Raw genomic sequence first — 27680 nt, forward strand, 5'->3', positions numbered from 1 at the left:
CCACCTCTTGGTACCACTTCTCTACAGAAACTCAAAACCAGAGTGACAGCAAATATATCATCACAGTCATTTCAGTAACAAGACATTTGCCACCACTATTTTGACTAGCAAAGCAAACATGGGCCCACAGCTAATAAGATCATCGGTAAAATTAAAAATAATAAAATGCACTGATAATTAAATATATATAACTTGGTGATAGCAAACAAAGCTCATATGCAATCACCAGCTATACATATGCATGCAAACAAATGTTAAGAAGGATGATAGACAGCCATGTTCTCTACAACATGATAGTTCCTAAGAAACTTTGTTAATTTTATACCCCATTTAAACATAATAAATGAAGTAAAACATTTGGACTTCACAAGTGACTAATAGGTAATAATTAATTATGTCTCAGATATCAGAGGTATATAGGAGGAAATCTATTTTGGGTGGCTATGTATCCGCTACCTCCTAGGTACCAACTTATAATAGCCACATGACATTTCTTAATGTTCTGCGGTGAAGATTAATAACTCATTTCTTCAAATCCTACTTTCCTCAAAGTAGCCTGGGAATATGATACACCCATAAATCTCATCTTGACTAAACCTAAAATTATACAGCAGGGCCTGTCTGATTGAGATGTAACTACCGAACTAAAGTAGGACTCAGTTCATCAAAAGTTTTACTTAGGCTTCTGAATAACTGTCAGCATATTTCAGTAGAGTATTATATAATTCAGAGCCATTTAATGGATAATGATGTAAAATGTGATTGCAACATATTCCTTCAGCTTCAATCATTTGAATTCAGATAATTCCAATAATGTGTCTTTAAGGAAAAAATCTACGCTTAAAACACTTTAGCAAGACATGAATATTATTATTAAGCAAAATTTTCCAAATCAATATCATTCTAGCAGTAAAATGTTTACTTTGATGATATTCAAAGAAATCTAAGCTTCCTTTATAACTCCATACAGCCCCATTTATACAGGTGCTTACTGGTTTGGCTTATATGAATTCTTCAATTAAATTATCAGTTCATACCAGGAAATTGTTGTTCAATTTGACCTATTCTAAAAATACGTTGAAATGAAAACTTGTGAGGCATAAACAAAAATCTGGAATACTCTCAGAAATTACCTCCTTCACCTGGATTTCAAAGTAGTACGACACTCACACACACTGTAGTTAGCAAGTATTGTGAATAACTATATACTATTCAGAATACTTTAAAGTCATGATAATTTAAAATTGCTTAATGTTATATTTACAAGTGTAATATCCACTAGTTATTTATTAGTTATTTTTCTCCATCCCAGTGGTAGAGACTGAACCCTGGTCATATTGAATGAAAACTAAATAATTAACCTATACAACTCTCAGCTCAATTCTACAAATATATACATATATATATATATATATATATATATATATATATATATATTCTGTGCCTGGTACATGTCAGATACAACACATTCTTCAAAGAAGTTACAGTCTGAGAGATCAATGTTTAAACATATAATTATAATTAAATGTGACCAGTTCAATGAAACCAAATGATGCCATGTAATCAAGCATGCAAGTCCTCAACAAAATGTAAGCAAGTTAATCAAATGAAAAGTAATTTCTGCTAGTTTAACAAATGTATGGAGAACTGAGTCCAGTAGATATTTAAGCTGGTCACAATAGTCAGAAAGTTTAATATGACCCTTCTTGTAAAGATTTTTATTGAGCAATCATAAAGATGACTATATGTCTTCAAATGCTCTAGATAATAGTAAGAAAAGATAAATATGACTATGAGAATGTGGAAAGAGATACCATTTTAGCAGAAATTTAGGAAGCTATCATGAAGAGGTTGAGGGCTAGTAGTTAAGTATGTAGGAACTTGAAGAATAGTATAGGAGGGAAAAGACATTGCAGCAAGATGTAGCATCTTGTGTAAGGGTCATGGAATAGGAGGAAATAGGTAAGAAAAAAAATCACTGATGAGAAGAAACTGGACCAGAGCAGATATGCCATAGAGTGAGCCTGCAAGCCTGATTGAACTTTCATATTTGGGGTATTTAATGGTTTCATTTTCCTCATCCCAAGGAGTAAGTGATAGAAGTTTATCTGTGATTTTTTTTAAAGGGGTAAATAAATTTTGGTTAACAAAAAGTTGCTTAAACTAAGAGTTGGAATGTGATAAGAGTGAAGACGGTCAAGTAGAAAATGGAAATAGATTGAAGACATGTTTCAAAATGCATTATTGAAAAACCAAGTTCTCTAGCTTAAGAACTAGATGGATAGTGATTCCCCTCACTATTCTACTGGTTTTTTGATAGGATTGGGAATTGTGTAATATTTTTGCTATTCATCTGATAAATGATAAATGATTCAGGATAAGAATATGCAAAGAATTAAAAAGCTAGGTACCGGGCTGGAGAGATGGCTCAGCGTTAAAGGCTAGGCTCACAACCAAAAATATCAAAAAGCTAGGTACCAAGAATCAAACATTCTAATTTTTTGAATGGGTAGTGGCTGGGGGGAGTTCAAATAATCAACAATTTAACCCAGATGGGAACGCTAAAAGCTACAATGATAATGCCCGTTCATGGTATGTGTCCACTGATACAATAGTGGTACAAATGTTATGAAAGTAGTCAACTGTTTTCTGATAGGATTTAAGACTCATTTATGTCCAGTACATTTAACAGGATCAAAATCTGTGGCTTGGACATAGGAACTCGTAGAAAATATAGTATTATTTTCCTATTAAATGCACATTGAAACAAATTACACATAAAATTAATACTATATATATAGAGATTAGTGCATCTTTAATTGTTAACTAGAGAAGCTTCCTTATAAAGTAGATGGTGAGAATCACAACTGGTCAACATATGGAGATTAAATAGGGTAGTAATGGTACAATCTGTCCCAGCAAAGAATGTTAGATATCATCACGGAAGAGGGAGCATGAATACCATAGGAGCCAGAAGTAGTGGGAATCTGTGGGAAAACAACATTTTACAGACACGGCAACACCAATGCAGACATGAACTCTCAGTACCTGAGCCTCCACGCCCCAGAGCTGTGTAATTACAGGCTAGACAAAATCATGATATAGATGAGGCATTCTCAAGAGAAAAAGTATAAAAGGTGATGGAACACCACTATAAGATTCCATGTCCCCCTCATCACAATGAAGAATTATTAATAATAATCCCTGAGGTTGTAGATGTGGGGAAAGAAAACTCTTACACACTATTAGTGGAAATGTAAACTATTGTACACTATACTCTGTGACATGAATACTTACATATTTATGTTCATTGTTGTTCTATTCACAATAACTAAGAGATGGAACAGCTTGTAGGTCTACTAACTAATGAATGAATAATGAAAGTTTTATATATATAATTGAATATGACACCTTTGTAAAGAGAAGTGGGTAGAATTAGACAAAAACAATACAGGGTAATGTAGTCCAAGTCCATAAATACAAATGCCACATGTACTCTCTTATATGTGGTTCCCAGCTTTGACTCTTCAGTTATTTTAAGTTAGCTTTATCTAACATTGAATACCTGTGGAAACTCAGAAACAAGAGGACATGGGAAAGAGCTTATCTGATTTCTAAGAGCTTAAATACTAATATTTATTAAAAGGAGTCAACAAATATGTTTAAATAATACTCCGTATTTCTTATTCACTTACCAGTTAAAGCAAAACTCTCCTGTAATGCTTGACTGTACTATTTTTCATCCCCAGTGACCTTTTGATATTATTTTCATTATGAAGTAGCAAATGTTCTTTCAATGGTGCAGAGAATAAATGGGAAACAGGACTGGCTTCTTTAAAAGGTCATGTATCAAATATTTTTGGAAAGTTACCAATGTACTTTTTAAAAAATTCTCGACATTCTAAAATAGATCTGAAGTCACAAAAGAAAATGTTTGTGATAAAAATCCAAAACTCACTGGTTTTGAAATGTCTTGCATCATTCTGTTACACATGTGCTACATTTATCATTTTAATTATATCCTAGCATTTGCATTTGGGATGATACAAGTATAATGTCAATTTATTTGAACTTTATAAATGAAAGTCATGAGCTATTTAATTTGGTTGAAATTAATATGTATGTACACATATGTATGAAATTTTCATATTTTTTGTAAGACCTGAAGTGTCATATCAAGGTTTACGCTTTACGAAAAAAACCAAACAATTAAAATAGCTCTAAACTCTCTTTGATTTAAATTTTTTATATCTTTTATCTACTTTATGGGTTGATATATGATCATCAATTAATGAAGTCATTTCTATCATAATAAAATGTCATCATTAGAACTTTAGTATTTTAGTCTAACAATTTTCTAAAGAATATGATTGGGGCATTTTAGGTAGTTAAATATTAAAATAATATAATTGAAAATGAGACTTTGAGATTATTCATCTTGATTGACAAACTACAGGCACTGGCTTTGTTCATGAGTACATTTCCATCATTCAGTTTTTATAGAGATTGCTAGCACTTATAAGAAGAGGGTAAAACTGATCTTGCCTTTGTTTTACTTAACAGGATATAGTTTTTTTTTTGGGGGGGGGGGTTCTATGGTTCATGTGCACTTTTTATTGTAATATCCACAATATCAAATCCCTCAAGTATTGTGTCACCTTAGGAACGACCTTCAGTTGTACAATTGTTACAGATTCATCTTCCCTTGTAACTGAAGATCAATATTTTGTTGAAATCAAGGAAACATGCATCTGCTTTTAATTTTTATGGATACAAAAGGTATCCAGAAAACATTAATTCAATAGGAAGTGTCAAAGAAGTTGGTAGGCTAGTTGAATGACCCATCACAAGTTAAATCACACATTCCTGTCATTCTAGTAATTGTCTTCACACTTCTAGGAGGGCTGTCAGATGCATGTAGGTAACAAACCTTGCCTATAATTTCACACCAAAAAGTATGCACAACCTAACAAAATTGTCCTCTGATGTACACATGTGCACATGTGCACACACACACACACACACACACTACAAACTAATAAAGTATTTTTTAAACTATAAGAAACTGGATAGAGTTACTGTGACAGAAAGAATGTCTGCTAAATCTTTCTTCTGTAGCCTTTAATGTAGACAAATAAAATAAAACCTAAATACTGTAATTTGGAATATACAGAGAAATTTGTAGCAGAGTTTCAGAATTAGGATCTCTTTTCCATGCTTTATGAACAATGAAATAAGAAATAAAGAGAAGCATCTTTGCACTGATGACAGAAAAGAGAAAATTGTATTACAAAGACAGTTTAACACTTTATGATAATTTTCTGTGACTTTGTAGTATAATATCTCCCATCAAAGATGCTGATATCTTAATTTTCAGAATTTCAGAAGATCCTAGAAGAAACCTGGATATGCAATTTTCAAATGCACACGGAACTCTGTAGATGTAATAAAGTTTCTTAAGATGGATATATAACCTAGGATCACCTGTCCAGGTCAAATGTAACCCTAAGAGTCCCACAAGAAAGGGATAGGACAGTCAAACAGAGGAAGATGTGGCAATAAGTGCTGAAGTCAACATGATGCAGGAAACTAACCAAAGAAGCTGGAGAAGGCAGGAAAGAGAAATTTCTCAGAGCCCCTAGGAAGGAACTAAGCATTGCCTGAGCCCTGAACATAGCCCAAGACAACTCTTCAAGGTCTTTGCCCACCCGACACCAAGACAACAGATTTCTGTCCTAATTTCAAACTACTAATATGTTAGTAAAATAATTATACCCTCAATGATAAAGAAATGGGGATATGTATTTATTAATTCTGTGTCTTGTTTTCTCCTTCTAGTGACATTATGGATTTTGTTGAGGACTTCTAAGAAACAGCCAGCCTGCAAATGCTGAGAATATGGGATTTCCCAATCATAGCTATACTTGAGAAAATGCTGGCCCCAAAAAATAGTTCCCCAAATACAATGCCTTCCTTTAACCTCTTGATGCTACTAAAGTGCTCCTAGAGCAGAAATTTCGATGGCGAAACTACTCTCTCCATCCCTCCCTAACCCTTACACCCACTCTTCATCGCTCTCTTACTTTGTCCCTAACTCAATCACTAACTCACTCACTCTCCTTCCCCTTTTCCCTCTTTCTCTCTTCCCTTTTTTTCTCTCTCTCCCCGTCCCTTCTCTTCACAATGATCTCAACAAAATATAGAAGAAAATAAATAAACTCAGAAAATGAGGCAGCAGACAACTGATAAAGAGTTGAAAGCACTACTCTAAGCTTTGTTCTTAAAGCCCAATTAAAACAGTGGGAGGTTTGTGGAAGATAGTGTTACAATCAGTTTACCTTTCAGAAATATCCCTTCAGCGATTAAATGCAGACTAAGTTATTAAAAAGACCATCATAGTACCAAGAACAAATAGCAATTTTGAATAACTTGGGAGAATATAACAGAGGGCTCAAGAGAAGGCAATAGCTTTTGTAGTGGTAAAATATAAGCCAAGCGTTAATCATAATATAGACGAAGTAATTATTAACAATGCATGTAGTTGTGACAAATTTACACAGGCAATAAAGAGGAAGAATAGTCCCATAAGAAAAAGTGTAGAGGTGAATTACCAAATGAAGTGTGTTTTGAAGACATTAAATTTAGCATAAGCTTAATGACATTGGAGTCCGCGGAACATTTCAGAGGGAATTCATATGTAGCTGAGGTACAGGTAGAAGGATGGACTTGGACTTGGAAGAAGTCACTGAGACTACTTTTTTCTCAGTCATCCAGGAGAACAAAAATCTGAAGGACAAGGCACTCAGAATTCTGAGGCGCGCCAAGAGGTGGAAGAAACAAAGAATCCCACAAATGTACTAGGAAATGAGGAGAGTATAAGATCACAAGGTTAAAATAGGGCAGAGTTTGGGGAAAAGAGTGTTTAACAAAGCCAAATGCCACCGAGAAGACAGAAGACAATGAGTAGGAGATGCTGTTAGCAGACCTGGAAATAAATGGGTCACTGGGGATTCTCAGGAGAACCCTTCTCAGGTATGGACAAAGGGTGGAAAGCAGCCTGCAGGAACAGTGCATTGTGAACAAGGAGATGGCATGCCTTAGATGGAGCACTGACCCTTCTCTCTCCACAAGCTTCATGGAGGATCTAATCTGATAGCTCAGTCTGAAAGGTCAGCTACATGTCAATGCCTTCCAAGTTTGTTTCTCTGTACAAGATCTCTGTGTGATCTGTGAACTAGGTAGCACCTCTCCTTACCTTTGTGTAGGTAATGCCATCCAGTTACCAAGGAATACTTCAAAGGTGGGTTCATGCTCTAAAGCTCTTATTTTTTTAAGTTCATGTGTGTGTGCACTGGAAGTTGTGGGTGCCTAATCATAAACAAGAAGATACATTTTGTGGTTTTCAGTTACTGCAATGGTTCTGGGCTAAATAGAGGTGTGTGTACATACATGTTTGCATGGGTGCTTACAGACAAAGACACCATAGTGATTATAGGGAGAAGGTAATTGGTTATTAAACACAGGCAGAAGAGCCAAGGGAAAGGGGTGATGGATTAAGTAGCTGGCTGAAAACAGGTTTTAGACCAAAGCAAAGACCCAAGCATTATCAGAAATATTCTCTATCTGGGGGAGAGAATCTAACACTTTCAGATTTCTGAGAAGGGGCAGAGAATCTCTGTATTGTATTATCGCAATATGCATATTTGCACAGTCATCTACTCATAATGTAGAGAGGTCTAAGAACATATGAAGCTGGAGAAGAGAAGCTAAATACAAGAAATTTGCCCAATGAGAAGGAAGACAGGCTAGAGTGCTGACAGATGGACTAGAAGGCCCAGCTGCAAGTAAAGATTTGTGGAAATAGTATTACATATTGTAGGACTGTCTTCTATGACAGCAACATGTGGACTGCACTGGCCGTGGATGAGCTAATGAAATAGCAGAAGAATGAGACAAGACATATAGTTCTAATTAGGAAAAGCTGGATGTGAAAGTGAGTGAGGGACAAATCAAGTAGGAAGAGCGTGGAGGATCCAATGAATGAAAGGACTCCATTAGACCAGAAAGGGAAAGACTGAGCTCTGGTGTCTAGTTTAGGGCCTTGGAACCCTTCAGAACACACTTCAACCTCAGAATCAAGATCTTCCTGATCTATTCTTATGGACTTTTCACAATACTTGCACCTTTCCCTGCAATTGTTCACTAACCATTTAAGGAAATGCTCGACCTAACAGTAAATTTGCATGCTTGTTAGCACTGACTGTTTTGTTCATCACAGAAAATACTTTACCCTGAAAGAGGTATGGGAAGTAAGCTTGTCTATCAACCATACCTCTTCAAACTTCAGGGGGAAAACATGGCTCTGACTTCTTTGTTATAACTTTTAAAGTACTCTACAATGACAAAGTGGAAGACATTTTCTTAACATTAAATATTTCCACTTCACATCAGCACAGCAAAAATAGTAATATGGTTCACAGACAATATGGTGGCTCAATGTTTCCACCACAGCTTCCACCATCAGAGGCTTGGTATATATAGCATACAGGCTGAATTGTTAATATGAAGTTATAAGATTATAGGATTATATTATAATGGCATTGAATTTGATTCTTATACAATAATATTTATTCACAGACAATTTGTATGCCATTGGGTCTTTCTTTTATGATCTCCAACTTAATTACTTATAATAACCGTTCCTTACTTATACTTCAATTAATTAGCTAAGGTGTAGAGAAATAAAGACTACACACTTAAAAGCAAACCAAGTCTACTTACCTTTGTTCTTGCATGCTTTGAACTTAAAAATTACATCCATAGTCTTAATGATAACAGCATAACTTGGTAGATATATACTGTTTGCTTTGAATCACATCCATTTCTGTCTGTTCTGTCTATCTTTTCTCATCTGACCATCACATCCAGCCACTGAGTTGAAAATCCTTACTAACTTTGCCCTACACAATATACTAAAGATTAAAGTTTGGAAGTAGGTGATGGAACAAAGCAAGCACCCAAAACCAATTCCTAGCTTGCAACTAGTAGCCATCATTGAAAGTTTTTCTACTCAAGTTAACAAATACCTTCATGAAAATTGTTTATGCTGAAAGAACATTTCAAAAACCATCCCCCAGTAAGGTAAATTGTACAATCCTTTTGCATAGCCTACTAAAATACTCTTAACTATGTAAATGATGTTAAGCATCAAGATGATCACTGAAACAGTATGAATAATGATATTACAGTTTGTTTAAAACATGTGATATTTGAATATATACCCCAAAGCCCCTCCGACAGTAATTTTTTTTATAGTAAGAAATTTTATATAGTTGTTTCACTCCTCCTATAAAAGGCTTTATTGCTAAGAACAATTATTAAAAATATGGCTAGGAAACATAAACTTGACAGCAAAGCCAAAGTAAGCTTCCTTTCTCTTGATCAATCACAAATTTTTTTTTTAAAAAATAGCATGATGTATTAAGTGATTCTAACATAGAAAAAATACGAGTGTTAGGGTATCTGAAGAAACTTATCATTATTTTAAAGTCTTTGCAAACATTCTGCCCCTAACTTCTACCTAAACTTACCATTGAATTTATTTTTTTAAGTACATAAGATACCATCTAAATCTTGACCATTTACAAAACATTTTCACATGAAAAGTAAGAATGTGGAGGGAGTTAAGAAACAGCACATAAATAATTCGTCCTAAAAATAACAGGATATTTCAGATTCTTAATGTAAATACATTAGGCTACTCAACCAACATAAACCAGACTTTATAAAAATATGCTTAGAGCAGACAATAACCTCGTTATGTCTTCCCCATAAAATCCAAGACTATACTATAAGCATAAATCATTCTTTCCATTTTTACAGTGTTATTTTTGTCTTCCCTGAGTTTGGGAGTCATTACAAAATCAAGTTTTTGAGGGGACATTATGAATGATACCTGAAATGGCTTCCTTCAAAACTAGCTCAAATAATAAGTTCAGCCAAATTTTCTTGCCTCTTATGTTCTATTGGGTATTTTGTTTTTGTTTTCTCTCATCAGTTCTCTCTAGAAGGACCTTTACTATTGTCAAGGTCAACTTTGTTTACTAAAAAACACTGCTGATAAATATGCTGTAAATGAGTTACACCGTATCTGAGAAGCCACTTAATGTCATATGTCGATTATCAACCCTTCAGAAAAGTCAGCAAAAGCGAGGCTTTCTTAGGATGCTCCCAACTTGGAAAAAAGTTTCAGTCCTATTGAACTGTGTGTGCATCAGGAAAATGTGATTGTGTTGTAGCCTATAAATACATATTGCCAACTCTAACTATTGCTGAGACATCTCAGTCTGGAAAGTCAAATGCTGTAGCATGTCACTTTCAAACTTCTCTCCCTGGTCCCAGGGAAATAGGTGCAGATTTCAAATAAGTTATTTAAAGTAGGTTCTGGTATACAGCCACCCACGTCCTCCTGAGTCAAATTTGTCTGTTAGGATATCTCCAGTCAATCTGACCACTTCAGCCTGACAGGCAAGCCAACCAAATCAGCAATCTGCCGGCCAAAAAAAAATCTGTCAAGCCGTTGCCTTCCCTGGTGATTACATTTTGACTGACTTGAGCAGTCAAGTCAATCAAAATAGTCAAACCAGGTTTCCCATGTATACAATCTTGGGTCTGCTGTTTCTGAAGGTATGTTCTGTTTATGCCTTTGAAGAGATTTTTATTACATGGCATTGTTTAGGAATAGCAACCCAAAAAGTTGTGAGCTGCTAGTTTGACACTCAAGAGCTCTTGACACTGGAGTGAGTTCACAACTTCCGCAAAGGGAAAAAGGCTCATAGACTGTCTGAGAGCTACAGAAAAGAGGCAAGTGTTAGGAGCTGTAGAAGAGAACTTGGAACCACATACAAGCCCACAGAACCACAATTCTTAGTTGGGAGCTTAACACGTGTAGCAAAACACAAAGGAGAATCCCAAGGAGGGTGTGGGAAAGTGATGCCAGTGTCGACAGTTCTTTGTCATTCTCAGTATGAGCAGCCATTTTGTCAAAAGAGACATTACCGTGAAAATGCACACTTAACTACATTTGAAAATACTTCAAATGCCAATGTGGAAATGTGCTCCAGAGATTACAAAGCAGGTGTTAGACTGCAAGTTCTAGAATCAATCCAGCTCATCATAAGACCTGATTCCCCACTGAAAGGCAAGCCTTGTGGCTTTGGACCAGATATTCATTACCAGTACGCATGTACACTAAATTGCAATATATATATAACGATAATTTCCAGGCTTGTTTCAACCAAAACTACTTAGTTTTAAAAATCATTTCCAATATTGGGTGATACCTCGTGGACCACAGGAGAATGATCCGGCTCAATTGCACCATAATATTGAAAGCCTCCTGTTCAAATAAAGTATTTTGTTATGTAGTAGCCTAAACAGCATATGTTGTTTTGGTTTAGTCCCATTAATAGTTAACCATTCAATATATTCCAAATATCCAATAATGTCACTAATAAGCATAATGGCCAACATTGCAAGATTGGTATTTTGTGCAGTCATTAACTGATAAGCTTTGTCCTTGGTTTCTACTTTAACAGCCATAAAAGTCCAAGTAGACAGATCAGATTCACAAATGAAGAAGCTAAATTGCATAAATCACTTTACCTACCTAGGATCAAATAGCTGAGATTACAGGGGCACTTTGGAAATCTAACCATCTTGATTTAAAGCTTATGACCTCCTAATACATGTTTCTAAGAATTGCCTGCATTTTGGGTTACCCAGCAAAGAGAGTGGTGGCTATTGAAGGGTGGGAACTTCCTGAAGAGACAGGTGTCACTTGGAAAGAATTGTCAGTAAATCATAGAAACTAGAATCACCTAACACTCACTTCCCTTTTGCAGAATTCTATACTAGTCTACTTTCTAAATTGATACATTGGGCTCCAAAACAATGAGTGTTTGCCGGATAAAGCTCCCAGGTTTCAAAGGACTTGGAGCTATAAAGGACTTTAGAGACTAACTTTTCTAGCAAACACAAGGTACAATGCCTTGTCATGAGATAACTCCAAAGTGAATAGGCAAAAAAACTGAGAAATGTTTACAGTATCAAAATTACTTCATACTGCTTTCAAGGGTGACTTTTCAGTCCTCTCTAGAGACCATAATCTCAAAGAGCAGTGTGCAAAAATCCTATAGACTGAAGTAGCAGGAATAAACTACACTACTGGGAAGAGCCCTGGCTTCCAGCTAAAACTCAACATTGGAGGGTATGATCTAATGTACAGGATTAACATCTCAGGGGACTTGCCCTGGGTCAGCTCATCGCTCTGTGATGCCTTATCCTCTAGATGGAAATAAAAACAGTGAACTCTTTTAAATGTGCCCTATGGTCTGATTAAAGATTGAAAAGGGCTCTAAAAATCCACAGCACTCCCAGGGAAAATGCTAAATATCATTATCATTATTACACCAAATGCCATAATTTGGTCTCCTCAGATTCCCTTTTTATGTAGATTCCATCAAACTCTGACTTCTGACTTTTCTCCTCTCTGACCAAATCTCCAATGACAAAGCAAAGGGAAATGTTGAGGCAATTAGTGGGAAATGGAAGCAATTAATTCCCTTTTTTAGTGGAGACCTGGCCTCTGTGAACCAGTTTAACCAAAAATAATCAATGACCTTTCTCTGCCCAAACTGAAGCAAATCTACTTGATATTTGTCACTGGTTATCCATCTACTGCTCCGACATTAATGAGTCTCTTCACTTTGCCCCTTTCTTTCATGAAATGCAGACATTTTCCTGGTCCCTTGTTACCTCTGCATCTGCTATTTTTGCAAATTGAATACAGTTAGAGGTCTCGTTATCCTGTGTGAGCCTAGGAAACAGTGTAGCATGGATTTTGATAGGTCCTCTCCTCTCCTACCTTAAAGTTTCCCTTTTTCTGCTGTAAAGATGAGGGTTTGTATACAGCAAATGAAGAGTTTAAGTGCCTACAGACCCAGATCCATTCCCATCCTAGTCCATTGCTCAACCATTAGCCATTGCGGGAAAGTCAACTAGTCTTCAAATCATCGTTTTCCCTTTTGAGGAATAGTGATAACACCACTTGCTTCAAGAATGTTGTCAGATTCAAATATAGCAGCTCATGGAAAGCTTTTAGTCATAATTAATACATAATCAATGTTTCTTATCATCACCTAAGGAAAAAGCAGCTACCAGAAGAGATGAGAGAATAAAAGAGGTAACGGAGAAGAGGGAAGGTGAAGAGAGGAGAGATGGGATGGGGAAGAAGATTTCACCAAAAGTAACTGTTTGTTCATGTGTTAAAATTTATCTAAACAGTTAAAATTCATGCTACTCAGGCAGGAGTGGTTAGTACTAATGGGCTCTCTTTGGTTTCCCACTGAAAGAATTAATATCAACTTACCTACTATTTTCTAAGTATTTCCTTTTTCTGAGAAAATTGTGGATAATGGTGAGTATGGTTTTTGTTGCTGTGGTGATTTGTTCCATCTCTATACAAATGGATGAAAGCATCGTTGTGCATCCCATTGGCTATGTTTAATGGGGTGGAGAAATGTCAGTACAACCAGTAGAAATAAAATGAATTAGCATTACATTTTGGAGACAAGGAAGATGTATAATATCTTACAGAGAAACAACAAAGTGACAGTTACTTCTCAAGTTATGCACAGCTACCTTATTCTCTGCTTCATTGTGCTCTGAAAGTTCTATCCCAAAGCAGAGCTCTCTAATAGGAGACAATATTCGGAGGTTCAGTGTGAGGCAGGAGCTCATTGTTAAGATTTGTGCTTTGAAAATCTGTCAAAAATGTGAAATCCAGACTTCATAAGGAGTCAGGGAAAGAAAGGCCTCTTGTTATACTCAGAGGTAGACTTCCAGTCTCAGAGGTCCTGTGTCCAAAGCAAGTTTGACCTCCTAAGAATAAATTCAAAGATAGCCTCAGGTACAAGAGTGAACTTTAAGCCTCATGAGATTCTTTATCCTTTACCCACATGCTGGGGCCTGGGCCTTCACTCTACATACTAGGCAATAGTTCTTCTAGTTACACAAACAGAAAGGGACTTATTCAAAATCACATGGGAAATGAGTAAGAAACTAAAAATGCTGATCATCTGACTTCCTATTCACTGTGTGTTCCACCAACTCCACACCAGGCAACCACAGAGAAATCCCTGAATCATTGGTTTGATTGAACAATTTGTTTGAGAGATAATGTATGCTAGCATAAATGAGTTTTTCTACACTGAGAAATGTTACAGTATACAACTGTCAGTTCTCTTATGAGGTGGGGGTCTATCATATTTCCCACAATGTACTTTTTGATTGCCAAAGATGCACCTCTTTGCAAAATATGAAATATGACATATATATATATATATAATTTTATTTTAATTTTTTTCATTCAGTATAATCTGATCATGGTTCCCCTGGCCCTTAACTCCTCCCAGATGTTCCTACCTTCTCATCTACCTACCTATCCAACTCCATGTCCTGTCTTTCTCTCATTCTTTAGGAAGCAAACCAACACATACACACACACACACACACACACACACACACACAGAATAAAAAAGGCAAAAAATAAGCACACACACACACACAAACCAAATAAAAATACAGTATCAGAAACTATGATATACAAGCAAAACACTAGTAAGATTTTTAAAAAAGCAATATGAAACAAAATGTCTACAAAAATACTATTGTGCTTATTTGTGTTGACCATATACTACTTCAGAATAGACCTGCACTTAAGTGGTTAGTGGGCCCAGTGAGATTTCTTTGGAAGGAATTAGATTTTCTGTTGGAAGCAGATGGGAATTAGAAAAGCAATAGGGGTAGGAGATCATGTCAACTTCCCCATCTTAGCCCTAGGACCCCAATGGGTTAAAGCAGACATAGCAGCATTCTGCAAACAAAATTACACAGCTAAACCACTCCAGGCATTTGTCTTTTAATCTCTCCTCTGAATGGCTAGAGTCAACGAGGCTGTGCAGATACTGATACTGACCCATGATCAGATCAAGCTATACCTCTCATAAAATTCCTTCAAGTCCTAAAATAAACAGAATTTGTCAAGGTCTATCCACACCTTCTTCTTGCTGTTCCTCACAATGGCCCCAAGTTCTGTAGGAAACTTTATGCCTCATTTTGCATCTGCTAAATTTTTGGTCTAAGGCTTTATTTCCATTGTTTGTCTATTCAGAGAATAGCCAACTGTTGTACAAGATACACTTCATCCTTCATATCTCAACGATCCTCTCATACGCCCAGACTCAGAGAACTCACCTACACTTCTAATATGACACTTGTCTCTTTATATAATTGTGGGAATATTAGAAATTCCTCTATTTCTAAACCTTCCACTTAATTAAATTTACAGAGATACTAATTTAGGTAGACGGCATGATGTTCCACTTCTGCAGATGGTGTCATTGCTTAACACATTGGGCAGACTTGTCTACTAGTTTTTTCATATTCAGTTTAATTTCAAGGCTTTCCAAACATTTTATAAGGAGCCTTTCACAGGAAATACACAAAAGGTCACGAGTGATGGTTATTTTCAGTTAAAACGAAGCAAGAGAGGGAGAGTGATGCTTTCAAATTTTAAAATACTCAGAAAAATTCAAAAGATTTGAATGGGCTTCATAGAAAAAAACAATTTATAATGGTAACCACAATTTCGATAGAAAGAACAAATTATCCTTTGCTGGAAAATTGCCTGCAAATTATAGAAGAGGAAAAGTGATTTTCAAATTGGAGAGGAACTTGTGAGAGAGGATGGTCAAAGGGCCAGATGCCTGTTCACTAAAATTTATTAAAGAGAAACCTAGAATTTTCCCAAAGTTTAAAATGTGATAGTTGAAATGCTGCCTACCAGGCAAGAGGTGCTGCTGGCAAGAGGTGGTCCAGAGGGTTTGAATGTGTTTGCATTGGCAAAGCCTCTAGGACAGAGTGGTTCAACCTTTCGAATGCTGTGACCCTTTAATACAGTTCTTCATGTGATGGTGACCCCAAACCATAAAACTATGTTCATATTATTATTTGCTCCTTCTTAACTGTAATTCAGGTACTGTTATGAATGGCAATGTAAATATCTGATATGCAGGATATCTAGTATGCAACCCCCAAAGGGATTTCCACCTACAGGTTGAGAACCCCAGTGTAGCAGATCCTGATCTAGATTGTTGTGTAAAGCTGCTTAATGAAATAAATATTGGTAAGGGGCAGACAAGAAAACAAGCATCTAATTATATAGAAAGTCCTGGCTCACGTTCTTATTTGGGCCTAAGTACTAACAAAACCAAATATTTATCCATGTGCACAGTCTCCTAAGCATCGGAAGCATGTTTGTGCAAGAAAGAAATAAAGGAGGAAGTAGAAAGCAAGGCAGAAGTGTCTGGTTCACTGGAAGCAGATAAAGCATAAACATAATGTCTAAATCGGGCAAGCTAAAGAGTGCTTCAATCAATACAAGAGATGGTTTGTAAAATCCTTCAGTGTGACTCAGAAATGGACATGAGAGCATGGGAATCCTAGCAGAGGTCCACCTCTAGTCCCTTGAATGCCTTTTGTTGCCTTGCTTGGATCTATTCGCAAAAATGTAGATCAAGTGAAACTTCTACATGAAGTTCTTATCTCCTCTTTCAAACATGAAACAATAAGAGGAAAAAAAGTGCAACCTAATGGGTCTGGGAGTGATTTTTGAAAATCAAGAGTAAAGGCTTCCTCTTCACTGGGATTCACTGTTCACCCACGTTGACCTGGACTGTGAACTTATGATCTTCCCACCTCTGCTACACAAGTACAGGGTCACAAACGTTCACCACTGTGCCTGGTAACCAGTCTATTTTTAACATTGGTCCCCTCAGGAAACTGTGCAACCCTTTCACCTTTCCAATTCTTGCCTTTCCCCAACTTTCTTAATTTCTCATATAAATTGCCTCCATTCTTACATTGCTCTTGTGTAAGTTGTAAGTGTCCAGAGCTTTCCATGTCTCAAAGAATCCAATTTCATGGAATGATAAGACCAGCTATCAACTGCATTCACAATGTGAGGTCAGCCAGATGATGAGGCATCTCCAAACACCTGCAACTCGCCTTCACCGAGTCCTGAATTGTAACTCACAACTGTGCAAAGGGAAGTTTTGTACATTCATTTGTTTAAGGATGCCTTCATTTTCTTTTATTAAATGTCAATAGGAATAAGGTCTACTTAGTTTCAGAAACTGTGGTAAAGCTACCTATTGTGGGTTTTCTGAGGAGAAAGAGAAAAATCTCCATGACTGTCTATGAAAAAAAAAAAAAAAAAAAGATTCGTTTTAAAAGAGTGCTATAGGTTAGTAGGAAATAACTTTCAGTCAAAAGGAATTTCTGAGGGTAGCTTAGCTCTAGAATGGATTTAGGAGAGAAAGAGAGAGACTCATTTCTTGTTCACTACCTTACTCTCTCTCTCTAACAAATCTACTACTACCCAGTCTTCATTGGTGTTATTGTTTTGTGCCTCTGTCATTGTTTATTCCTTGAATTCCTCTACCTGTAAAACCTGAGTGACAACATTTTACTCTTTACAGTAGCTTTGTTTGTTGCCAACAGGTATCTATAGCAACGAGTCATTTGTAAACTGGCTGACAATAGCAATCTGTTGTTTGTAAACTTTGAGCTTTTCTAGATCTGTCATCTCTACATTTCTTAGTCTGGAGCTGTCTTGCTTGTTTTTAACTGGAAGAGTTGATCTCCCTGAAAATTCTGCAATATTGAGCAGATTTGAAATCATTTTAGTTGTACACTGATGGACAAAAGATGAACCTACAGGATTTCCACAGGTATTCCATCAGTATCCATATGACTCCATGTGAAGCAACTTTCATCCATGTACTCAAACTGTTGTGTAAAGACACTTCGTTCTTTCAGTTTCTGCTTTCCCTATTTCTCCTTTCTGACTTTCCAAGCCACTGTTTTTTAAAAGCATTTTCTGTTTCCACTATGCAAATCACTACAATTCCTGAAAAGTGCACTCGTGCTAAAATTTGGCATTATACAGAAACCTCTTGAAAGTATCTTGGCTAGTTAGAATTTAAACACTCATCACTAAGACATCAGAGTTCAGCTAACTTCTATGAAACTTACTTTGTTTTTAACATCCATCACAAGTTTCAGTTCAGTAAAATGGGCTCATATACTACACTATTCTACTGCTTCACGAAGAAACCAAAGACTAGGAAGTAACAGTCAAAATCCAATGTGACAATGAGACAATGTGAAGATTGTATGTATTCCATTGAGTTCATAGCTTTAAACATCTCTTTAAGCATGTAAGTGGTTGAGTTCCAACCACTTACAAGTTTGACCTATTTAAGGTTGCCTTCAGCAAACATGGAAAAGATTTAATTCAAAAGCTACTTGAAAGTGTCTAGCCACAATCATTTTCATGTAAGATCCAAGGGAAGCAGCCTTCTCTCATGATCTTGCTGAACCCTCCATTTCATTTCAGCATGCTTTGTTGACACAGCCTGTGAACAGCGAAAAACTGTCAAAGGCATTGTAAATTCTTTTATCACTAAATGAAGTTTCTAGTAAATAAATCACTATGAACTACTTTAGCAAAATTAAATATTATCTCAAATCCGTTATTGTTCTCAAAATGTCTATTCCTAATGAATACGTGAGACAGCACTGATTACATGGAATAATCATAGAAACAAATATATGTACATATTCATATACAACACTTCTATATTTATGTTTGTGCACATATAGAGAAACAACTCTGGCCTTAGGCATTAAGACCTTATAGTAACTCTTATGTGTTCCTATTTAAAATTTTTACTTTAAAAATTACTAATTCAGTATACTTGAAATCTCCTAAACAAAATAGTTAAACCTATATATGTTCAAAAAGAATAGAATAGCCTACCTAGCCTGGGGGGAAGGGAGCATTAAATGAAATCATGCCTGGTGTTACTTCTGCTATGAACAAACCTTTAAAAACAAATAAAATAGACATTGCTAGAAGGTAAACAGAAGTTATAGAACTTAACACTTACTCAAAAAATAGTATACGATGCAATATAATGCATATTATATTCCAATATAGTAAATATCTGAGGATATTAAACTGGAAAAAAAATTCCCTTGGTTACCACGAACTAAAACCGTGATTTCTACATCTTGATTAAAATAAGACACTAATACATTCCAGTTATATTTCATCTACATTATAGCAAATCATAATTTGACTGCTTTAATATCCTGATAGCTGGTTATCACACAAGAAGAAAGCATAATTACAAGAGAGTTCTACATATCAAAGTGAAACAGGTATTGATTGAACTCAGCTTCATATTTGTTTAAAGTACAGAAAATTAACCTTCCAGTTTGGTTACCTACCAGCAGTGATTGGATTCTAGCAGTGTCATCACCTCTATGAACAGCTCCAAATTAAAGTCCCCCGTCCCATAACTTGAGCACAAAAGTCAAGGGTCTGTTCACAAGTAATGAATGGCTAGAACTGCTTGGAATCCAATAGTTGAGGAAGCAGAAAAGAGAAGTCACTCATTAGGGCATTTCCTGAACTCTGGTTGGAATTTCAGTTAAGGAAGAAGAAATGACACAGCAGTTTCAAGTTAAGGCGACTTCCTTTCTTTATCAGAAATATGCTACTAATTTGAGAAACGGCATTCCAGCTGAACTACACCTCAGTGCTGTGGCTACAAAGAGACACTCTGCCACTGATGCCATGATTGCCCCATAATGAACATTCTCCCCCCAGAATTTACAGAGGCGGTGTGTGGCTGTTATCAGAGTGGACTAAGACCCCACAGTTATTGCAACACATCTGCTGTACAATGGAGTTTCTTCAGAAAGCTGACCTTCCCCACTTTTCAGTTACGAATTGCACTTTGCGCCGAGTACTAATAGACTGAGGTTTTGCTTTAAGGCGATTTCCCAAATTTCACATAATGTAAGTTTTGTTACATCTCAATTGCTCTCAAGGACTTCATGATACATCTTGACCAAGAGTAATTGATCTTCCCAAGCATATTAGATAGAAATGCAAAATTTAATTGCTGAGATAAATACGTTCCTTCACTAAAAAGGAAACAAAAATAGCAACACCCTTCCTCTTAACCCTCAATGCTGCTCTCAAACCAACTATCACCTGTATTTATTTACTTATTTGTTTGTTTATTCCTTTCTTGTACTCAATCAGATTAGATTGATATGAGTGGCTAAATATGACCTTTTAACCAGAATCCCAAATGATTCTATTAAGAATCCAGGTCAGGAGCCAGTAGATGAGTCTAATTTTGAAAACAAAACACAAATGTCTTCCATAAGGGAATTTGAAACACTTTGCTTGCAAAGAATAAGATAAAACATTGTGTGCTTGTCAAAGCACACACCATTTATGACTCCTCAGCTCTATGACTGTAATGGCATACTTACAAACTCTACAAATGGATGGCTACAGTAGCATCTGATTCCTTTGTCTCCATTTGAAAGCTACAGAGAAGTGTGTGCTCCCTGCTTGAGATTCCACATTTTATGTACTCTTTTAAAAACTTCTGACCAGAACACTTCAACTAGCTTCACTAATATTATCAGTGGCAGCCATTTTTCAGTCCCAACTTCTTTTCTACACCAAAGGCATATATGTATTAAGCCTTTGATGTCTTCCTCCATTTCTATCAGTGAATATCAGTTGTATAGAACCTTCATTGTCATGTTCTTTCAGGGTAACATACTCAGACACTCTCCCATCTCGAAGGTGTTCAGATGAGCTCTTCCATTTCCTTCTTTTTTTCTCCGATTTCTACAATGGAAACATCTGCAGGGTCTTACTTCCTTCTGCAGCTGCACTCTTATCCACGGCTTCAACAAAACCTCTGTCTGCTGGAAAGGAAACTGACATCCGCTGAAGTATAGGCTATTGCTGTGGTTCAGATCTCAAATATTGTCCAAAGGCTTGTGTGCTAGAAAGCTTGGTCTGAGCTTGGCACTCCTGGGAGAGAGTAAAACACTTGCACAAGCAGGAATTGGTAGAAGGCACTGAGCACTGGGGACGTGCATTGAAAGAGTTCTGTGGGTTTCCAGTGCAGGTCCTTGTGCTTTTCTCAGATCCTGAAGTGAGCAGAACCCTTCTGGCAGCCATTCTTCCCACAAATCACCTTCCAAGCCCCAGAGTAGTAAGTCAACTGATTTTGAACTAAAAACATCCTAGTATTGTGATCCCAAATATACACTTTTCTTTGGGCATTTGTTTCAAAGACCAAAAAAAAAAAAAAAAAAAAAAAAAAAATCTATGGAAGTACAGATATACAGCTATTGTGACCACTTAGAATAAGTTTTGGCACATAGTAGATAATATGAATTAAAAACAATCCATAGTTTTAGTTACATTAGCTTCTACAGCAAAACAATACTTATTCATTTATTTATGATTTTGTTTTCTATATTTTGTAGGGTAATTCACTCCTGAAATTTCAAATATATGGCCACCTAAACAAGACCTGCACAATGAAAATACCGGCTGACCTGCAAATAGGGATGGGAGAAAGGCCCAACTGTTTCTACCTTCCAAGAGCTCCCACCCAGGTGATTTTTTAAGGATAAATCACTCACTGTTTAAATTAGTTTGTGACAGTAAATTAATGATTTGGTTAAAAACATTGTGAAATAGGAAATAAAACTGATGCTAGGATGAGAGTCTTTTCATTAGACCAGGCCTTTGGAAAGACAGAGGGATGAGGTGAGAAAAAAAGAGAGTTTGGTTTGCAATAGTCATGAAGGCAGCGATAAGTAAGAGATGATGTTTAAGTCAAAAATATTGACAACTCACACAGAAAGGTTTCTGGTTGTCATATAACAGATAGCATAACTTTGTAAATGGATTCTGAAAATATTTTTACTTACAATTCTTATGTTAAGCCTTCAAAAGCAGGAAAAACATATATTTCCTGTTATTTCAGTTATTATCTTCACTTAACTCTCAAAAGTAAAAGGTCTTTGAACAAAAATTCCTTCTAACAAGAGTTGATTTTTTTTTTCATGGAATTGTGGTTATATTATGCCCATAGGAATCCCCTCGTGTGTGTGTGTGTGTGTGTGTGTGTGTGTGTGTGTGTGTGTGTGTGTGTGTGCGCGCGCATGTGTGTATTCACGTGCATATGTGTTTGTAATTTATACATATCTAGTAGTTACAGATAACAATTATTTTATTAAAACTTTAAATGTCAAACATTGAAAAGAACTATAATATCCTAAAAATTTAAAACAAAGGAAAAGACAAATTTCATAACACAAACTCTAAACTCAACATGTCAAAATAACAAGTCAAAAATAAGATATAATATGTAGAACTATTTTATGCTACTTGTTGATAGAATCTATATCTAGAAAGTTTAATGTTATATACATGACTATTGTCAAAGAAATACCATCCAAAAGCTTGATTTCATTGGCACTTTGGCTAAAGACAGAACTTAAAAGCTTTTTTATATGTGTGTTGAGAGCAAGTGCTGCTTAGATAACACTTGAGGAAAAATAGTAAATGGCAAATCTAATATGAGGTCCAGTATGAGTAGCATTTTAGATATTATTAGTAAGCAAACTATTTGTAAACATTTAAAATATCTTTTAAAACTGCACTAAAATATACTAAAATAATGAAGTTCTTAACTAGAAATACTCCCTGCAGAAGTGCTACTGGATATGTTCTATGCATGGGCATTGCTGTAGAATGACAGGAGTAGAATGTCTTCACTTCTAAATACTTTTCGTCCATGTCAACAAAATCTGGGAAGATAAACCCATTGATTTCTCAACAATCTCAGCAGAAATTCATACACTTGCTGTTGTTCCATCAATAGCAGTAAAAATACTCAAAATAAGCAAATTACTTCCCAAAGTTTTCTGTCCCCAACATGTCAGGTTTGAAGAATAGAAACTTCTAGAAACCCTATGGCATAAATATAAATTAATTTTCTATAATTCTAAGAATGTTAAGATTTCTCTAGAGCTTAGATTTAATTGTAACATGCACTAGAGTATTAAACAAAGATGAAGTCCAACTAAAAATTTTCAAGTAGACAAAATTAGCTTCCAACAATCAATCTCTTTTCCCTTTTTCCTGTTTCCAGACAGGTGCCACGGTCCCTTATTATCTCTCCATTTCTTATGCTATCTAAAAGTATTTTTAGAAAACACTTTAATTCATTACATACCTTAGTCACTAAGGAATAAACGACTGATAAGAATTAAAATAACCTCCCCAAAAGGAATTTATATTCAAAGTTAATATGACCTTAAAGAAGAGAAAATAAACTTAATGTTGAAAAGGAAGGGTTATATGCAAACATCTTCAAACAAACAAACAAAAAATTCTCATGTAGTCTTCCATTTACTCTGAGCATCGTACACAGAGATGTGACACCATGCTATCTGTAAAATAATAAAAGTATATCTTCTTTCTTTGTAATGTTAGGGTACTCCAAATTAGATAGCATCTCTCATGATTGACACATCAACTCCCTAGAGATTAGAAAAAAATGACAAGTCTTCTACAATTATCCTCTGTCAGACAGGATAGAATGGAATTAGCTGTCATAAAAACAACTCCAAATCTCTGTGTGTGTGTGTGTGTGTGTGTGTGTGTGTGTGTGTGTCCCTCCCTCTCTCTCTCTTCTCTCTCTCTCTGTCTCCCTCCCTCCCTCTCTCCCTCCCTCCCTCTCCCTCCCTCCCTCCCTCCCTCTCTCTCTCTCTCTCTCTCTCTCTCTCTCTCTCTCTCTCTGTGTGTGTGTGTGTGTGTGTGTGTGTGTGTTGTTTGTAATAGTGGCAATGTTTGTTCCATCTGGTCACTTAGGGACCTAGGATGACAGACACTCATCTCAAAATATGATTTCTGCACACTGAGGGTAGAACATAGAGTGTGGAGAATAATAAACAGCTCTCGAAGATTCTGTAGGAAGTGATAGTCACAATTTCCATCCATTGTTTATTGTTCAAAGCCTCAATGGTTCTACCTGCTTCTAAAATCAGTGAGCATTCAACCTTAACACGAGCTAAGAAGAGACAACTTGGTTTATTTCATTGGAACAGAGGCTATGACAATCTGACTTGTTGCCAATAATTGCATTTTCAGCAAACATAGTTCTCCTATAATGTTGTTATATTGAACAAACTTAATCCATGAAATAAGCTGTAAGTGTATTTCTCATCCTTTATAGGAACTAAAAATGAAAAGTCAGAAGAAAAGATCAGAAAAGAGTTATCGAAAGAAAGGAAGAAGCATGAAGAAAAACACTTGACATTGTTGGAGGCATCAACTGGAGATGATACTACAACTAATCCACGTGTGCATATTTCAGAGTGCCTTAAAACTGAGTCAGAGAAGTGGCTCAGTGGTTACGACTGCTGAATGAATTTCGTACACTCTTTTAAAATAAAATTCCCTTCTTGAAATAGAAATCTACTATGACTGCCTGCACAAAATCTGCACCAAAAAGAAACGCGAAAGTAGGAAGGGCACTAGTTGCAAAGAATCAGAATGTTAGCGGTAGTGATGGGTCAAGAAAAGGAGATCGGGGTAGGCATAGGATTAGAATAATATCCACACATGTACAATATTGTCAAAATTAGAACGATTTTTAAAGACCATTATAGACCAAAATCGCACATGCTGTGATGTCATCTTTGAGTTCCCGAATCAAAAACACAGAACCAGAAAAATACAAATATGAAATCCCAACCCACATGCTGGGCCCATCCTGACCCTTGAAAACTGTTTGCTCTTTTTTAAACCTCTTCCCCAGCTCTCTCACCACCACTTAGAATTGAACTCTATGGCTTAACTCCAGATTTTCTCACTCTCAACATGGCGTGGGACTACTTGGTGAGTGTTGAAAAATTTTACACTGGTAAAGAATGAATATTGTATTTCTTTTTACTTGAACAGAATTAAAATAGAAAAAAAGATACATTTGTACAGCTGAAAAAAGAATTTTAAGTGAACTCCACTTTTATTTAGTAGAAGTTTCCATCAAGCAAAAGTGAATCCTCACTTGTCCATTATACAATTCATCTATCTCCAGCATTGTCCTTGTCCTCACACAAAGAACAAAAGATCTTTTAAATCTGCAAAATGAAGTATTTGCCCAACATACAAGTAAATGGGTGTAACTATACTAGTGTTACTAAATATACTAATTGCACTGGTTGGTACATGAGTGATCTTATCTCTTAGTATAACAAATGTACTGTAACCTGTAATTTATCCTTTCATTTTGCTAGTGACAACTAACAAGGAAGTAAGTCATAACTAACAATGGCAAGAAGGCACGAAGAAAAAACAAAAGAAACATTCAAAAGGGTGAGAGAAAGAATATCAGAAGTTTTAGAATGTAAACACAATTATAAAAATAATATTGGTCTGGTTTCAAGCAAGTAGCACCCATGTATTGAATGCCAGCTATTCCTTGCCTGTGCTATAAAAGACAGAGGTTTAAGAAACAAAGCAAACTGAAATCAGACAGAAAACTTTAGAAATTATAAAATTAGAGCATTGAAAACTGAGACCTCTTGAAGAACTTCCAATTTAAACAAGAGAATACTGACTATTCTCGGTGTCTAGACCTTGCTAAATGTGTAGAAAACTGTACTTCATGGTCCAGACAAAGCAGTCGGCGCCTTAAAAGGTACAAATGGCACAGCTTTTATAGTCCTTACTGGGCATCTGTATTTTAGTTGGGATATCTGAAACAAAGAGGCATGGCCTGTGCATGCTTGCACACATGCAAACAGTTTGCCTGTAGCTGACTCTAACTCCAGTACACAGTGAGGCGGTTCCCAAAACACAGGAGAAGAGACACCCCTCTCACTCACAATGTGCTGCCCTACAAATGTTCTCCTTCAGCTGCAGACGCAAAGCGACCAGTCCGGTAGGAGAGAAAGACAACAGGCGGGATAGAGGAAGGGCAAAGATAGGAGTGAAACCTAGTAACCTTCATTTTAAGGGGGGAAAAAACAGGGTGAAAATATCAGACACAGTCAGATTTTAGATGTCTAAATCATCAATTCACATAGTTCAGGAAGAAAAGTGAAAATGACATTTTATCACAATGGGAAAAGTGTAATCCCACAGGTACCACAGAGTTGGCAGGATGGCATTATTTCCTAGAATAGAGCTGTGGAAGAACATTCTTAGCTTTAAAATACATATACCATAGCATAAGCATTATACATGACAAGAAAGCAACTAAATAGCTCAGGGAGACACAGCATATCTGACTATGAGAAGCAATATGGAGTAAGCAGACTACAACATCAGTAATTCATTAGGGGTCTTTGGCAAGTAGCATTCAAATCTGAACAGGCCAGGTTTAATAGAAGACTAACTTCAGGGTTAAAATAGATAATTTGAGTTCGTGGGTGATTTGTGAAAAGTTTATCCCAATCGAAATATCAAACTTAGCTTTCGATACAATAAATAATCTGCAATGGCTTGTTATTGCTAATAATCCCCACAGAGCACCTGGAAGCTAAAAACTAAACATTTCTTAAGGAAAGAAGTCACAGCCATCAAGCAGAATGTAGAACTCATTCAGGAGATGAGGTGAGAGAGAAATGAATCAGAATAAGTCAATATCTAGGTCAATAGTGACTCTCCTCTTCTTAAATTCCATTAAAAAATCTCATTAATTCGGTAGTACATTGCTGAAAAAACCTCAAAATTACAAACTTGGATGACATATTTGGACTTCTTTAAAGCTAATTGTTCATATCTTCTAGAAATCTAAAATAATATTTCCTCACATTGAGAAAGAGATAGTTACGATATGGGAGAGAAATTATCCATAAATACATGTATCCTTGTTGCTAAAACTTGAATATCTTTACTCATTAATTCAAACTGCCTTGACTTCTCATGTTTATGCAAAACAGATTTTTTTTTTTGGAGAGGAAAAAAAAAAAAAGAAAGGTACTGTAACATCAGAGGATATCATCAAAGAACTGGTGGTAACATCTTAGGGCTTTTATCAAAGTAGTGAGGGAATGCATTAAAGCAACAATATCTGCAGCTCACGTGTGATGGGACTACTAAATTTCATAGTGAATCTTAAGAACATATGTGGATATAATGATTTTTCTCTAAGAATACTCCTGTCCAAAGGACTTCTTTTTCAAATAAGAGAAGACTATTCTTTTAAGTCAATTCAAGGAGAAAAACACCAATATTTCATTAATAGTAGATAACTCGCACTACAAATCAAAAGCCAACTTTTTTTAAATATAGCCACTGCACGCTTATTATAAACAACAATAAACTTATGAATAAGGCAATGGTGTGTTAAAACAAAAACAAAACTGTTAAATGTGGAAATAATGCACAGGGATTTAAGTGAAAGTAAGGTTTTTTTTTTTTCTTGTTTTATATATCGATCCCAGTTCCCTCTCCCTCCCTTTCTCCTTCCCTCTCATACCCCCTGACCACCCTCCCATCCCATTCCTTACAAATTTCACTAAGTAAGCTATGATTGATTGCTATCAATTTCCATTTATCAAAATGGAGGAAACATAAACCATCTCTTCTTCCTAAAGAAACACTGATACATAGCTGCTATACTCAAAGAAATAGAATTAACCAAGTGCTACTG

At 36.0% G+C, this 27680-nt stretch overlaps 1 protein-coding gene across 2 annotated transcripts in view; it reads right to left on the reverse strand.

Moving 5' to 3' along the window:
• Tfec (transcription factor EC) overlaps positions 1-19545 on the reverse strand; it is a 61474-nt gene extending 41929 nt beyond the window's left edge. For both annotated transcript variants that reach the window (XM_051175711.1, XM_051175710.1), the window contains exon 1: positions 19417-19545. The gene's annotated coding sequence lies outside the window, so the exon portion shown is untranslated. The remainder of the gene's footprint in view (positions 1-19416) is intronic.
• Positions 19546-27680: the final 8135 nt, after the last annotated feature.

Source organism: Phodopus roborovskii, unplaced genomic scaffold (genome assembly GCF_943737965.1).
Source record: "Phodopus roborovskii unplaced genomic scaffold, PHOROB, whole genome shotgun sequence".
Classification (NCBI taxonomy): domain Eukaryota; kingdom Metazoa; phylum Chordata; class Mammalia; order Rodentia; family Cricetidae; genus Phodopus; species Phodopus roborovskii.